At 41.8% G+C, this 15441-nt stretch overlaps 1 protein-coding gene across 2 annotated transcripts in view; it reads left to right on the forward strand.

The window, feature by feature from the left end:
- Nucleotides 1-349: 349 nt before the first annotated feature.
- Nucleotides 350-15441, forward strand: part of LOC132811850 (ras-related protein Ral-A) — a 47098-nt gene continuing 32006 nt past the window's right edge. For both annotated transcript variants that reach the window (XM_060822855.1, XM_060822854.1), the window contains exon 1: nucleotides 350-526. The gene's annotated coding sequence lies outside the window, so the exon portion shown is untranslated. The remainder of the gene's footprint in view (nucleotides 527-15441) is intronic.

Below are 15441 nucleotides of genomic sequence, written 5' to 3' on the forward strand. Positions count from 1 at the left end.
CCTTAATAGTAAACAGATTAGTGGGAGGGACTCTGGATGGAAGACCTTATGGCAGAATAGAATATCAACTTTGGACGGTTATAAATTGAAAATAAAAAGACTGGCGCGGAGCACACATGACGATGACCACCCCACCCCGGAACCAATCTGTTTTCATCAGCGTAAGTGAGGTGAATCTGATATAAAACGAACGACGCTGCTTTCCGAAAACTACTGTACACTCCACAAGCCGCGCTACTTCACAACCTCCTTGTGTAAGACATACACGTGACGCCAGTTCGGTGTCAGCATGGTTCCGGAAGTGTTCATCCGTGATGACGTTACCCACGACACGCCAGTTCCGCTCACTGCACTGATCCCATCCCATTCCGCCCTGCCCTGCCCTTCTGACGAGCGTTGTTCCATCTTCCGCCATATTAACAGTGATCGGACGGGCGGGGCGGGGGCAGAGTCAGAGTGGCTGGTGAGCGACCTGCGTTTAGTGGCAGCGGCTGGCTGATCTCTCATTTCTTCGGTGCCGTGACCGGTGAGCATTTCAATGTCCTGACGCCGTCTGAGATCACGAAATGTCTCCGAGTTGGCGGTTGGTCCCAGTGCGCGCGATCCCTTCCTTCGGGTGGGGCGGGGACATGAGAGAGACCCCCTCCCTCTTCAACTTGTCTTTCCTCCAATTTGGTTGGGATGAGATGGTCGATGTGTTTTTTTCTCACCCTCTTGGAGGTTCCCCCTCCTTTTTCCCCATTGTTTTGGGGTAGAGGTGGTGATGCGGCTTCTTTCCCATTTCGTCTTTGGGATATCGCATTGTGTGATTTCCCCCTTTCCCACTGGGGATGGGGTATCTCCATGCACTTCCAAGCCCCTATCCTGTGAAAGGGGTTTGCCCCTGCATTAAATGGGTCTTGTAGGATTTTGAATTGGAAGTTTGTTGTTTGAATATGTACTGTTTGGAATGGATGCTAGCAAGTAGGCTTAAGCATTTCTCAGCTGCAGATTTCCCATTGAAACTTCATTGTGTGGAATTCACATTTAACATTAATCTGTACAAATTTTCAGCACTCTTTGTGCAGTTGAAGGCTGTTTGGCCTGAAGTGCAATTGCCTGCAAGGAGGTATTCTATTTAACCATCTGTGAGATGACATACATTTGAAGCAATGATTATATTTCAAAAGTGCTCTATTGTAATAGTGTTAGTATGCCAGGGGGTCAAAAAAGTTTTGTTTTTAATCAATTTAGAGACCCATATAGCTGAAGTGATGTGCTCTTTAAAGAAAGTCTAGTTTGATTGGTAACAGGCCCTTTGGACCAACCAGTCCATACCTACCCTCTGAAGAGTAACCCACCCAGACCCATTTCCCCTCTATTGCACCTAACACTATGGGCACTCCAGCATGGCCAATTCACCTGACTTGCACATCTTTGGTCTGTGGGAGAAAACCGGAGCACCCAGAGGAAACCCGTGCAGACATAGGGAGAATGTACAACTCCACACAGACAGTCGCCTGAGGCTGGAATTAAACCTGAGACCCTGATGCTATGAGGCAGCAGTGCTAACCACTGAGCCACCTTTGGGTGTTTAAATCCAGTAGAATTAAACTAAGTCAATTGGATTGAATAATTGCTTTAGGTTTGGAATGAATTTTGGCCAAGACACAAGTAGAACTGTTTGGTGTCTATGAATCTTTCCTGACCACTAGAAGGCATAGGCTGTGGCTCTCTTCATAATATACTTCCACAGTCTTGCACTGACTGAACCTCCTGTCCAAGTCCTGACTTCACAACACTTCTGACCGAGGGGAGATATATTAGCAATGATACCAATATCATATGGTTTGGCATTTTGCTTGGTGCTTGCTTTCTTTTGACAATCTGTGATTAACTGAGAAGCTGCTTGTGATACACTCTTATCTGAATAACTCTGGGTGAGAATTTATTTCTCTATCCTCTTCACTAATTCTGGTTTCTCCCTGAAAGGTATATAAAATGCAAAGTTGTGCAAATCCTGTTTGCTCCAGTTACCAAAATACGAAAAAGCTTTTAAAATTAAGTCGTTGACTAGATTTCATTGACCCTACCTGAAGAAGGGTTACACCAGAAACATTGACTTCCCTACCTCCTGATGCTGCCTAGTTAGCCGTGTTCTTCCAGTCTCCTCCTTGTCTACCTTGGATTCTAGCATCTACGGATTTTTTTTCTCTCAAACCTAGATTTCACCTTTGGCATTGGCTTTCAGAATAAGACATACTTTGAAGAATGTCAAGGCCTTGTTTGGGAGATTTGCCAGCATAGGTACAAGATGACTTTGGTCTTTCTTTAAAAAAAAGTAGCTAGTTCTTCTCCTTGGGTCTGGATCAGTTATGGACATATTTTCAAAGGTGTTCCCAACATAATGAGATTAATTTCTGACAAGTTCACAATCTATTGACAATCCCTGGTTGGTCTTGAGAAGGAGAGCTCCTGAAGAAGGTCTCATGCCCAAAACGTCGATTATCCTGCACCTTGGATGCTGCCTGACTTGCTGCGCTTTTCCAGCAACACAGTTTCAGCTTGAGAAGGAGGTGGCGATCTGCCAAGTTGGGAAGCAGCTTCTGGTTTTTGACCCAATGATAGTGAAGAAACAGCAATGTAGTTTGAAATCAAATGCTGTTTTAATTTGGAGGATCATTTGCAGTTTTTATTGTCATGCATTTGCTGCCCTTCTCTTTGGTAATTTTGGAAGGTGCTGTGAGGGTGAACTTAGTGAATTACTGCAATGTATTATGTAAATAGTGCACACTTACATCTGTAAGGGCAAAAGATGACTTGTAACATTCAGGTCTTTCTGTAAGTGGACAAAGTTTCATTATCAGATGCCTTGTTTTATATGTATTTTATAAGCATCGAACATCCCTGCTACTGATCTTGTAATGGAGGGATAGCTATTGCAGTAAACTGAATATTAAGTTTAGAATTCTGTTCTGACAAACCCCCTCAGTAATGAGCTGGGCTGAAATAATTTATCTGTAATCATTTTTTTTCCCATTTTGCCCATCTGGATATAAACAGATTAATTCTGCATTAGCTCCACTTGGTATCCCTATGGGCAGGTGGCACTGCGTATCACTGAAATTGGCCAAATGATATGATAATGTGCAGAAGTTTTCACTGATACATGCAATGCAGAGAAGTGTGGAAACCGCCAGGTGCTCATCTTGCCATACTCTGAAGTGCAAATGAGATTCCTGACTGCAGTAGTGAAGTATGGCTGATTCAAATGTTTGGGATTATTGATCACACAAATGGGAAAATGGTGGTCAGTTTCACAGATTGATTTAATGTGATGTCATTTGTCCCAGTTTCAATGTTCGAATAAGGGAATTTGAAAGGTGGCAAAATGCTTTCCTGTTGGTTTGAATATCCAGTTCTAATGACGTCCACTGGGAGTTGAGACCACTGACGCCAAATGCAAGCATACAGCAGGAAAGATCTTGGGATTCTTTTTCTGAAATGTAAAAATGTCCGTAATTATTGAAACCAAAAAATGATTCACTTAAATGCAGGATAGGTTGTTTGGAGGTATTTTATTAAATTCCTATGTATGTTAGACATGATGCCTATATTTCTCTCTTCAATGCCAATGTAGCTGTATTGGAATACTTTTAGTTGCAAACACTTTAATCTTGTTTTTTACCTTCACGTTGTATGACCATTGAGGATGGGAATACTTATGGAACTTCTTCCTGTTTAATTGTCCACTCTTAAGATATGGTCATGGGTGTAGGATTAGGGGAAAAACCTTAAGTCAGGTCTGCCAGTCATTCAAGATCCTAGTGGATCTGGTTGTAGTCTCAACTCCACTTTTCTGTCTGCTCTGCGTAACTTTGGACTCCCTTTTCCATCAAAATTTCTGCCTTAAACTTGAATAAATTGTGACGCAGTCTAGCACTTTTCTCAGATGAGACTGCCACAACTGATTCACAAAATTCTTTATTCTCCTCTGACTTAAAAAATCTCTTATTCTTACCGACCTTTTAATTATCTTTTTTTTTACAAGACTAGCATCCATTTATCATTCCCCTCAAGATTTGATTTCCAATTAGATCACCTCCCAAGTTGAACTCTAATGGCTTTAAGCCCAAACTGTTTCTCATTTTTCAATGATTCAGCCTTTCATCTCAGGAATGAATCAAAATCTACCTTTTCTAAACTACCAGCTCAAGTAATGTCTTCAGACAAGGAGACAAAAGCAATGTACTCCAGATGTGCTTCCACCTTTGACCTGAAGAGAGACAATAAAATGTTGCTAGTTTTGTTCTTGCAATGCAATACCAATATTCCATTTACCTCCTAACCTTTTTTCTGTATCTGCATACTAATGATGTCTGACACCTCCGTCTGAACCACCAGGTTCTTAAATCTTGTGTATTTAGGAATATATCGCTCTTTGTTTACCAAAATGGACAAGTTCAAATTTTCTAACATTATGCTCTTATTTCTTCCTAATCTCTTAACTGCTCTTTGAATGTCCTTCTGAAACTTGTTTTCCTGTCTCTTGGTGTGTTGAGAAAATTTGGCAATCACGCCATGTACCCTTTATCCAAGCTATTGCAATAGATTGCAAATAGTGGACGCCCTAGCTTTATCCTGTGGCACTTCACTATTTGTAAACTGAAACTATTCCCTTATTTCTTCTGTTCATTCATGAAGTAATCATGTATCCATGTTGTCACCATGTGCTCTTAACTTTGTGCTATCTACATTTTGGAAATCAAGCTAAAACATCTACATGTTTCACTTTATCCATCTTGCTCATTATTTAATAACAAGAATGAGGATTGCAGATGCTAGAGAGTCAAAATAAAAAAGGGTGGTGCTAGAAAGATACAGCAGGCCAGGCATCACTTGAATGGGAAAGACAACATTTTGGGCATTAGCCAGAGGGTGCTGAGAGAGAAATAGGGAAGTGAGGTTAGGCAAAGGTGGGTGGGATGGTGATTTGGATTCGGCTGGTGATTTGTGATAAGTTGGTGGTAAGGGTGGACTGGATAGGTGGGAAGTAGGTTGGACAGTAGGCCAGGTCAAGAGGGTGGTGCCGGGTTGGATCTGGGAAGGGGAGGGGAGGTTTGGAAATTGATTACATCATTGATGCCGTGTAGTTGTAGAGTCCTGACATGGAAGATGAGGTGTTCTTCCTTCAATTGAGTGGCTTTGATTTGGCAGTGGAGGCCCCCCAGGGTTTGCATCTCTTTGAGAGTGGAAGGGAGAGTTAGTGGTTGGCCACAAGGCGGTGGAGTTGGTTGCTAAGCATGATTTCATTTTCATAACTGTTGACTCTGCTTTCACCTATTATTACTTTATTGGTGAGTGTGTGGAGTTTACACATTCTCTCTGCATCTGAGAGTTTTGCTGGGTGCTCAAGTTTCTAGCCACAGTCCAGAAATATGCAGGTTAGGCGGATTGACCATGCTAATGTGCTCCAGTGTTCAGGGATGTGTGGGTTACCCCATGGTAAATGCGAAGTTACTGTGATATGGTGCAAATCTGGGTGGCATGCTCTTCAGAGCATAAGTGCAGGCTCAATAGGCTCTTCCTTTCTGCAGGAAGGAATCCATTTGATCTGTGATAACCTTCAATGATGGATTCTTCTAGCAGTAGACTAACTGCTCTATGGTTGTCCATTGGTGGAGCTAAGCAACCACTGGGCTATGGAGCTGGCTGCTGGTGCCTGATGGGTTTTCACAGATGCCCAATTTTGAGCTTCCAAATTTGCTTTGAATTAGTGCTATCTAATGGAATATGGGTGAAAACATGTTGCCATGTCCTAGCCCAGTCCAGCAGATATTATCCTCTACCCTCCCAGCTGCACTATTGAACGAAGCTTGGTGATGGCCTTTGTCATAGTCATAGAGATGTACAGCACGAAAACAGACCCTTTGATCCAACTCGCCCAGGCCGACCAGACATCCCATCCCATCCCAACCCAATCCAATCCAGTCCCACCTGCCAGCAATTCAGCCCGTATCCCTCCAAACCCTTCCTATTCATTTACCCATCTAGATGCCTTTTAAATGTTGCAATTGTAGTAGACTCTATCACTTCCTCTGGCAGCTTATTCCATATACCACTGTCCGCGTGAAAAAATTGCCCCTTAGGTCTCTTTTATATCTTTCCCCCCTCACCCTATGCCCTCTAGTTCTGGACTACCCCACCCCAGGGAAAAGACTTTGCCTATTTACCCTATCCATGCCCCTCATAATTTTCTGAACCTCTATCAGGTCACCCCTCAGCCTACGATGCTCCAGGGAAAACAGCCTCAGACTGTTCAGCCTTTCCCTATAACTCAAATCCTCCAACCCTGGCAAAATCCTTAAATCTTTTCTGAACCCTTTCAAGTTTCACAACATCTTTCCGACAGGAAGGAGACCAGAATTACACGCAATATTCTAACAATGACCTAACTAATGTCCTGTATAGCCGCAACGTGTGTTGCATGATATTTCCTGGTGTATGGAGTCCATGTTGAGGATTCCCAGGGCTGTTTCCGGCTACTGCTTAGTAACGTGGCGGGTCTGGCCTGCTGATATAGGCAAGATGATGGAACAGCGTGGGTGGTGATTACCTGCATTTCTGTATGAATGCCAGGTTTTACTTCTCTAGTGAAATTCACGCTCCCAAATTTGGCACAAGTTCGCAGTTATGACGGGATGGGGAGGCTTTTAGCATACTGTCTTGGGCACAAGGATATGCGTGATGTTTATTCCACTTGTTTTTCAAATTTGGCTGGTTACACATGACAAATTTGTCTGTCGCTGACCCACTTTAGATTATGTCGAAACCCTTGGCGTCCTGTGCCCTTGACAGTTTCGATAATCTATTTCTAAAACGAGCAATTTTTCCCCATTTCAATAATGTCGAACTATTGCAGCTTGAAGATGTGTTGGTTGGGCGTGTTTAACTTGCTATGTAACAAGTTTACAATAACTGTCAAGGGATGCTAATTGGCGATTTGAAGCCGAAACGATCGGGTTCCCGAGGATTAAAGCGACTGAAATTTTCAATACAAGCTGATTTAATTGTCAAAATATTTTCATATGTATCTAGTTTGGAGGTCTTCAGCTTTAAGCTGCAAATATTTTTGTTATTGTCTCAAGAGATTTGCAGACGTCGGGTTTTATTGTCTACTCACTCGTTGCAATAGGAACCACACCCCAGTTTAAAGCATGCGTCAAGTAACAAACGCGTGCCCTCTGGCCACTCGAATCTTCGATTTGTGGTTTTTAAAGTTCTAATTGTGATCAGAAATGGTCTTACTGCAACTTGGCGGCATTTCTTGATTGTGTGTGTTTCGAGTCGATTGTCCCGATGCGGTGTGTAATGCAGCACGAATATCGTGTTCTGAAATCTTGGGAATTGAACTCGAGCCACAATATTGGTCTTGGGGGCAGGAAGTAATGTTTTATGACCAAGAAATTAGAGAAGAATAAAGTTGTATTTACAGAAATTGGGCGTTTTGTTTTAATGTCGCGTTGAGAGGCTTCATTTCAAGTGATTGCCAATCTTGCTTTTTACTTGCCTAGAGTTTTTGGGGTGACTTGACTACAGATTTTCCTCGGCAGAAGATTTAGTAGTGCATTTCTAAATATGATCAAGTCTAAAATTCACTATCTTGCTGATTTTTGAATTGACCAAACGTCAAAACTTAAAAGAAACATTCAAAAACAAAGCCCTGGCCATCAGAACGAGTCAGGCAGCATCAGTGGCGATTTTTTTTCCCCCGTGTGTTCAAAGGTGTCAGACCTGCTGAGTTTCTCCAGCGTTTTGTTTTAGATTTGCATTCAGCATAGTTTTGTTTTTCTTTTGAAAGTTTGTTTTCTTTAAAAGCAAACTTTCAAAAGAAAAACAAATCAGGCACCTGAGAACTTTCGAATCCTACTTCAGCTGCTTGTTATCGCAATCGCTAATGTTTCTGCTTCTATTACTCCACCTACTTAAATTATTTTTCAGTGAAAAGGCTCATCATTATATTGTTGCAACTGTGATTCTATTCCAAACACTCCTATAAAAATATGCTTCGCTAAGGTAAACTTGTTCAGTGAATTAAAATGAGTATATGCATAGCTTGGTCTTCACAGAAGGTACACCATGACAGATCTCTCCATCACAATTAACATAATTGATCCTTTCATTCTATCTCTCTCCCTTGTGATCTCCAAATTCACTTTTTTTTCAATGATTTAACAGATCCTTTTTTTGCCTTTCATCTGTTTTTTTTTAATGCTGTTTTGAGTGCTCTGTATTGAGAACTTTCCTATTCATCAGTATGCTGGTCCTCAGTCTCCTCATCTTTGTGTATAATGGCAGATAACAGTTAAAAAAAAAGTTACTGCTCTGAAGGAACCCATTTGGCTCATTGCCTGTGCTGGGTGCACTGACGGAGCAATTCAGCTAGTGTCACTCCCCTGACTTTTCCCTGTAGCCTGCAAACGTTTCCTTTTTCAGATAATTGAAATCCTTTTAAAAATCCTCTAATTGACATTGCACTCAGACAATATATTTTACATCCTAACCACTTGGTGCATAGCACTACTGCTTTTGCCAAATATCAGCTTCCATGTGCACACTGGTGATGCCACCTCTGCCTCTGTCTTCACCCCCACTCCATGACCAAAACCATGCTGTTCAGACAATGTAGAAGAAACTCCATGTTAGCTATTCTCATCCTTGGCTACTCGTTAACTTTAATGTATAATGAGTTTGAAACTCTGTTCTACTCTTTTATCTCCAAGCCAAATAAATGTACCTCAGATTCTGAAAATATGAATTGAAAATAGTGGACATGGAAGTTTTGAGGAGCCAGAGTTGAGGCTTCAGGTTTCTTTTGTTAACAAAAAGAGGCAGTGTAAAACAGTGATTTTGGTGCATGCCATATTTCATTTGGTCAGTGATTTGCTTTTAAAAATCTATTTCCACTAAATCTGAATGAAATCAAGATCAATTGATACTGATAGCATGAACTAGTGCTGCAGTATACTATGTTGTCGCAAAGTGGTGCATACTTAAGTTTTTCACTGTTTTATCATTTACTAAGTTGGTTCACCAAGAGAGTTGTTGTTGTGGTGATGGCATTTAGAGTGGACAGATCAGGGACAACTTGGGTGGGTAGTCTTTGGAGATGCTTTTGGCTCTGCTTGCTCTTCTCATCCATAGGGTTTAATTTTGATCATAAATTCGCTCAAATACTGATGAAAAAATTGAACTAAATCAGTTTTCCTGTAAATGCTCTCAAAGATGCATTGCAATATCAATATAACTTGAGAACTATGAGCTTTTAGTCTATTCCAAGTTGGGTAATTCTTAGACATATCTTGTCCTTGATATAGCTATGGTTTAACAAACTTTTATCGTGATCATTATTTGCACATAACTTTTACCTAATTTGACTTGAGTAACAGAAAGCATTATACACTATAAAGTTTGCAATTTAGACAACATGAAATGTTAATATCTAAATTCAAATCCAATCCAGACTGTTGGCAGGAAATTTCCAAACTGTACAGTTTTTGCCTAGTTCTTGACTGAGATGGCACAGTGGTTAGCACTGCTGCCTCACAGCGCCTGAGACCCGGGTTCAATTCCCGACTCAGGCGACTGACTATGTGGAGTTTGCACGTTCTCCCCGTGTCAGCGTGGGTTTCCTCCGGGTGCTCCGGTTTCCTCCCATAGTCCAAAGATGTGTGGGTCAGGCGAATTGGCCATGCTAAATTGCCCGTAGTGTTAGGTAAGGGGTAAATGTAGGGGTATGGGTGGGTTGCGCTTCGGCGGGTCGGTGTGGACTTGTTGGGCCGAAGGGCCTGTTTCCACACTGTAAGTAATCTAATCTAATCTAATTCACTGCAATTGTGCCCATTTGTATTTTTTTATTGTCTGAGGCAGGTCACTAGATTCCAGCCATTACCTGTTGTTTCTTTCTCTACAGATGCTTCCAGATCTTCTGAGTTTCTTCACATATTTGTTTGTAAAATGACTGATCTGTTCATCATGAGTATGTATAACTGAGCCTTTTTTGGTTTATGGAAAAACAATCTGGAAGTCATCTGTTTTGTTGCTTCATTGGAATTTTTGTGAATGTCTTAAATATGATATAATTTTTTTGAATGCCGCTGTGGCATCCCTTTTAGTGTTTGGTCTAGCTACGACAAAGTGTTGTTCAGTCTATTCAAGGGTAGGTTGCTTAAGAGTTTATCACCGCAACTGAATGACGAGAGTCCCAGTGCAGATCCTGTTGAATATCCAAACTTGGTGTTTGGCAATAGGATGACATCTAAAATTTTACTTTGTATAAAGATACTCATTGTAAAGCTGCTTGCTACAGATATTGACAGTATAATCTGTAATGTGATGGAAGAGCCTCTTAAGATATAGATTTCATAGTATTTGAATTAGGAAGTTTGCTTTGAAGAAAGTCAATCTCTGGAAGCAGTTTTAAGCAATGAGAATGTGGAAGGTTGGAGTTCAGAACAAATAGTGGGAATAAGCAGAATTGTAGTTGGGAGCTGCTAAGAGTTGGAAGGAGAAAATTTACCACATTACAGCTGTAACCACTAATGCTAATAGTTTATTCCTAAGCACAACTATAGGAAGGCAATCACTGCTACCTCCCAAGCTGCAGAGCGTTCCGATGTCCTCCATAGAGTCATAGTCTTAGAGGTCTACAGCACAGAAGAAAAGCTTTTCTTATATCAATTCCATGTTGGTCAAAAACAAACACCTAACAATCTTGTCCCATTTTCCAATTCTTGGACCATAGCCTTTTCTGCCTTTGAATCTTTTGCAGTTCTTATTGAGCTTGCAGTTTAAGATATTTCACATCTTTGTTTCCACATCCATCTTCAAACAAAAATCTAGACAAGTTAACATTTAATTTTGATCCATGGAGATCAGGTACCCATTGTCAGAGAAAAATCCAAGTAAATTCACAATTTTCATTTATTCAAGTCAGCTTTATCTGCTCTCAGTTTGGAGAACATTTGCAGTAGGAGTAGTGATTTTTGTTGAGAAACTGGCTTGCATGGTGAATTCTAACTTTTTTTGAAGTGAATTGATAAGATCTTGATTGCAATTCTTCAGAAGTGAGCCTTTTTTTTTGAAAAAAGCAAATAATGGTGGTGGTTGTCAGCATTCTCATTTCTTGTGCATCCTCTATTTTTCTGGCCTGTTTTGCTACTCCACGTGTTTAGTAGTGACTAGAAACAATCTCATTTCACAATACATTCAAACAAAATGCTTTTTTTATTAAAAAAGGTAGTACTTGGATGAAAAATATCTTTGGAAAGTTGCATTTATTATTTGTAGCTCTGAGAAGATGGTGGACTGCAGCCCTTGAAATGGTGTTATTGATAAAACCTGGATTTAATCCAGTGATAAAGCGACAGCAGCATATTTCCAAGTCAGATAATCATATTCCCATGACATGCAGTTCTACTCTAGATTAGAGTGGTGCTGGAAAAGCACAGCAGGTCAGGCAGCATCTGCGGAGCAGGAAAGTTGACGTTTCGGGCAAAAGTCCTTCAGGGAGCTGCAGGGTGGAAGATAAATGGGAGGGGGGGTGGGTCTGGGGAGAAGGTAGCAAAGAGTACAATATGTGGATGGGGGTGGGGATGAAGGTGATAGGTCAGAGGAGGGTTAAGTGGATAGGTGGGAAGAAAGATGGGCAGGTCATGGGGTTGGTGCTGAGCTAGAAAATTGGAACTGGGTAAGGTTGGGGGGGGGGGAGGGGAAATGAACCTGAAGAAGTCCACAATGCCCTGGGGTTGAAATGTTCCGAGGCAGAAGATGAAGCATTCTTCCTCCAGGTATTGGATGGTGAGGGAGTGGCTGTGGAGGAGGCCCAGGACCTCGGCAGAGTGGGAGGGGGAGTTGAAATGTTGGGCCAAGGGTCAGTGGGGTTGATTGGTGCAGGTGTCCCAGAGATATTCCCTAAAGCGCTCTATGGGAAGGCATCCAGTCTCCCCAACGTAGAGGAGACCACATCGGGAGCAACGGGTACAGTAAATGTCATTGATAGATGGTAGGTGAAACTTTGGACGTGGAAGGCACCTTTTGAGGCCTTGGATGGAGGTGAGGGGGGAGGTGTGGGCACAAGTTTTGCAATTCCGACAGTGGCAGGGGAAGGTGCCGGGAGGGGAGGGTGGTATGGACCTGACCAGGTAGTCAGAGGGAACAGTCTTTGCGGAGAGCGGTGGGGAGGGAAATATATCCCTGGTGGTGGAGTCCATTTGAATGTGGTGGAAATGTCAGCAGATGATGCGGTTTATGCAAAAGTTGGTAGGGGAGAAGGTGAGGACCAGGGGGGTTCTGTCCTTGTTACGGTTGGAGAAGTGGAGTTGGAGTGTGGAGGTGTGGGATGTGGATGAAATGCATTGGAGGTCGTCATCAACCATGTGGGAAGGGAAATTGTGGCTTTTAAAGGAGGAGGCCATCTGGAATGTTCTGTGGTGGAATTGGTCCTCCTGGGAGCAGATATGGCTGAGGAATTGTGAATATGGGATAGCATTTTTGCAGGAGGTAGGATGAATGAGGTAGCTTGGGAGTCGGTGGGTTTATAAAAAATGTCAGTGTCCAGTCGGTCGTCATTCCTGGAGATGGAAAGGTCCAGGAAAGGGAGGGATATGTCAGAGGTGGTCCAGGTGAACTTAAGGTCAGGGTGGAATGTGTTGGTGAAGTTGATGAACTGCTCAACCCCCTCGCAGGAGCGCAAGGTGATGCTGATGCAGTTATCAATGTAGTGGAGGAAGAGGTGGGGAGTGGTAACGACGGAAGATGGACTGTTCTACGTAGCCGACAAAGAGACAGGCATAGCTGGTGCCCGTGGCTACCCCTTGGGTCTGAAGGAGGTGGAAGGATCCGAAGGAGAAATGAAGGGTGAGGACCAGTTCAGCCAAACGAATGAGTCAGTGGAAGGGTACTATTGGTGACGTCAGGAGAGGAAGAAACTAAGGGCTTGGAGGCCCCTGGTCCACGGCACATGGAGGTGTAGAGAGGCAGTTCTACTCTGTTATATTGTTTAAGTGGCTGAAAGCAACTGTTAAGCTAAGTTTTTGGTTGAGTTGCAGCTGTCAATTGTTCATATATTAAACACAGCTGCTAGTTCAATTTAGGGACACTAATCAAATTTGGTTTGGATCGTGTTGGTGTTTTAACATTGCAGGTGTACCCATTCAAAATCTTGTCTATCTTCAGGTTTGAGCCTTGTACATTGTGACCTCAAGTCAGTTGAGTCAGCCTCTGCTCTATTTTAATCAGCATGATGCTGTGACTAGTTGAGTTCAGTTACCTGTTGATATTAATCCAGTAGAATGTAGATGGCACAGTATTCTGCAATGGTGCTTTTGAATGTTAATGATTACAACTGTCACTAACATATTAATTGCTTTTTTTTTAAGGCGGTGGCAGCTTGAGCAATGAAAATCTCTATGATTCAGTCTTGGCCAGAATACTATTTTGTATCAGCTGATGTGGTGCCTGATAGAACATTTGTGACTCTGCTTATAATGTGCTTATGTACAGACGGGAACTTGTATGTCATTTTAAAAAAATTGACTATTTGTTTCCTTAGGTTTGTCAGGCTGAACTGCAGGGTTGGCTGTTTCTACACAGTTGTACAGGCACTTTTATTAAATGCAGGATTTGATGACAAAGGTTGAATTTTTAGCAACATTTTAAAAGGGGAAAAGATACAGCATTCTGCTGTTGACAACGGTTTATTGTGATAGGTTACAAAACATTCACAGCTGTCAGACTACTAGATTGCAAGCATTGGTGATTAATATTATTGTTTAATTTTGTAAAAAAAGAATGCAGTTAAGGTGAATACCAATAAAATCTATTGATGTAGTGTCTTTTGATTTAGTAAAGCTTTCCCTGGTGCTGTAATAGGAGAAAATTTGACACCACAACAAAAGACTTTGGGGCAGTTACCAAAAGTTGGCTTTAAGAATGCTTTAAAATTTTTAGTTTCCAACACTTTTTTGTCCTTGGAAATATCAGGGAGATGGTTAGACCTTTTGTGGTGTAAAAGAAGTAGGGAAGAGCTCAAGGTAGATTTCTGTTGATCATGAGATTTGGATATTGAAAACTGAATTCTGAAGAAATGTCGAATCAACTCAACATTAGGTCTGGCAGCACACTTGCAAAGAGTTAAATTTCTTTGGCTCTTTCTATTTTTATCTAACTTTTTTCCAGTGTTTTGCTTTTACATAAGGTTGGACATGTTTCTTGATGGAGAGCTGCAGGCTGAGGGAGGAATTGAATGCTGAGCATTTCTTAAATGAGTGTGACTTGAAATGGCAGCCAGAATACACATGGGTGAATATAGTGGTGTTAAGGTTTGAACAGCAAAGGTTTTTGGTTGGGACAAAAGATATAGAAGGTGACAGATTTGCCACACAACATTGTAATAGTCACTGTAACAAAAACACAAATGATCGACTGGGACAGGTAATTTGAGGTGGGAGGTAGACCATCTTGATGATAAATGTCAGGTTAGCAGGTCAGCGTTGGATGCTGAGGTTCCAATTGCACTGGTTCAGCTTGAGATGGCTATCGGGTGGGATTTGAGCCTCAAAAATTGATTGTCTTCAATGCTTATTTGGAGGAAACTTTGAGATTGATGTTGAAACAGATTAAATAAATGAAACTGCGAAACCATTTAAAAATGATGCTCCAATCTACACACCAGAGATCCAGGCAATCCACTATGTTGACAAACCTCCCACCACTGACCTGAAGGAACTTCTGTGCATAGGGCTTCTTTATCAAGCCAATTATTTTTTTCCTGGCTTGAAGAACAGAATTAGATATGTGGAATTGCACCACTTCCATGTTGCGCACCACCTTGACTTAGAAACCTCTGTTCCTTCATTGTCAGTGGATCAAGATCCTGCACCTTCCTTACAAGCAGCACTGAGAATGCCTTAGCAATATGGACTGCAAAAGTCAAGAAGACCGCTCCCCATCACTGTCTTAAGGATATTGAGACTGGATAACAAATTCTGGCCTTGCTAGTGATTCCCACATCCTGTGGAGGAAGACTACAGAATGCTTCCATACAGAGGTATTATGGTCTTCAGCATGCGAATGCAGTCAGGATGCAGGAAGTGAAATTAAATGGTGGCCTTTATAGCCATGGAGATGAGCAGAAAAGGAAAATAATGTTGCAGCAACATATTGGTGCAATTTGCATCGGAAGTAGTTAAGAAGTTTACTGGGCTGAAGACTTTGCCTTAAGGACGCAGCTTGCTCAATTTTTCTGATTGATTGAAGCTTAGAAGATTTGCGAGGTGACCTGAGGTGGCTTGATGGATTAGATACTGGGATGATGTTGCCTCGGGGGGAATCCAGACTAAACTTCAAAAATAAACTGTTTTCCTTTAGATGGGAGGCACCCCTTAAGATGCACATGAGAAA

This window comes from Hemiscyllium ocellatum, chromosome 4, assembly GCF_020745735.1.
Source record: "Hemiscyllium ocellatum isolate sHemOce1 chromosome 4, sHemOce1.pat.X.cur, whole genome shotgun sequence".
Taxonomy (NCBI): Eukaryota; Metazoa; Chordata; class Chondrichthyes; order Orectolobiformes; family Hemiscylliidae; genus Hemiscyllium; species Hemiscyllium ocellatum.